General features: G+C 35.0%; 1 long non-coding RNA gene across 1 annotated transcript in view; it reads right to left on the reverse strand.

The window, feature by feature from the left end:
• Positions 1-523: 523 nt before the first annotated feature.
• The window catches only part of LOC106871758 (uncharacterized), a 24,486-nt gene continuing 23,304 nt past the window's right edge, over positions 524-1,705 (reverse strand). Inside the window, exon 4 of the long non-coding RNA XR_001409693.2 lies at positions 524-959. This is a non-coding gene — a long non-coding RNA (uncharacterized LOC106871758). The remainder of the gene's footprint in view (positions 960-1,705) is intronic.

The raw sequence follows: 1,705 nt of genomic DNA on the forward strand, positions 1-1,705 counted from the left end.
GAATTGAGTTTTTGATGATGACATACAATATATTTTTTTTTCTGTGTTTATTAGTGTCAAGTTGCACCATTTTGTCAAAAACAGTAACTTGAGCTTTTGATAAATAGATATTGGTGAAAATACAAAACTGAACAAATACTGGGGTCAATATAACTGATTAAAAAGCATTGAAGTGGTGCTCCTGCTTGGCCACAGCATAACTAAAGTCAAGAAGAAGGATACTGTGTATTGTGTATATAATCTTGCCTCACAGGTAGAACTTGGGTTATGAATGAGTCCTATTAAGTCTGTCTATAGTTTGAAACATGTATATGTGTGTCTGTGTTTGTCCCCCCCAACATTGATTGACAACCGATGCTGGTGTGTTTACATCCCCGTAACTTAGCGGTTCGGCAAAAGAGATCGATAGAATAAGTACTAGGCTTCCAAAGAATAAGTCTTAGCGTCGATTTGCTCGACTAAAGACGGTGCTCCAGCATGGCCATAGTCAAATGACTGAAACAATTAAAAGAGTAAAGAGTAATTGTGTTTAGTGTGAGTCAAATGTCTGTTTAATATATAGTTTACTTAAAATATGTTAGATATTATAATGCTGTAACAATAAACATGTATGTGGTACAAATAGATATATAGGTAGTACAAAAACATTGATGAAACATTTCTGAAATAGTTCAAACAGCCCTTCCTCTTGATAACAAACCACTCAAAATGTGCAATTTTTCTTTCTGATGTTACATGTGTCACAAACTGTTAAGGCTTTGCAAAGGTCAGTTTGTAACTATGGATGTTTCCAAGTTAAATGTTCGTTTAACTGTCTGTGTAGGAATAATTATATATAGTTTCAATATGGCAAAATAGCTTTATGGTTTCTTTTCAATTTTTAGCAGCAGCAGCAAAATATATATGAAGTCACAGACAGATGTGGATATCTTGAGATAATTTTACATCATACCACAGGCCTGAAATATAATAAGAACTGAAATAATTATATAATCAGTATTTAATTTCACATCTTAAAGGAGTAATACAGAAGGTTGAATGAAATTAACAATACTTCCTTTTGTTCAACAAATCTGCACCATGTTCATTTGAAGAAAATGTACGCAAAATATATTAATTCAAAGTTGTAGTTTACCCAAAATATAGCATTACCATACACCTTACAAATTTCAAATTTGTTGAGACTTACTTTGACAGATTATACCATTTCTTCTGAGATTAAATATAATTTGATATAATGTTATAAATCTTATTTCGTTAGTTATTTTCGATAATCCACAAAAGAAAGGCAAGAGTTATTTCCCTTATGTTACTATAGTCGGCTAGGCCATTAACAACACTCTAATTTCAACAGTACATATTCAGGAACAAAAGTTTTTACTACTTTGTTGTTGTTGGCACGACGTCGAGGGTTCCAGTTGATCCGATCAACGGAACAGCCTGCTCGTGAAATTAACGTGCAAGTGGCTGAGCACTCCACAGACACGTGTACCGTTAACGTAGTTCTCGGGGATATTCAGCATGACACAGTGTGACAAGGCTGACCCTTTGAATTACAGGCACAACAGAAACAGGAAGTAAGAGTGAGAGAAAGTTGTGGTGAAAGAGTACAGCAGGGTTCGCCACCATCCCCTGCCGGAGCCTCGTGGAGCTTTTAGGTGTTTTCGCTCAATAAACACTTACAACACCTTGTCTGGGAATCGAA

Source organism: Octopus bimaculoides, chromosome 2 (genome assembly GCF_001194135.2).
Source record: "Octopus bimaculoides isolate UCB-OBI-ISO-001 chromosome 2, ASM119413v2, whole genome shotgun sequence".
In the NCBI taxonomy this organism is placed as follows: domain Eukaryota; kingdom Metazoa; phylum Mollusca; class Cephalopoda; order Octopoda; family Octopodidae; genus Octopus; species Octopus bimaculoides.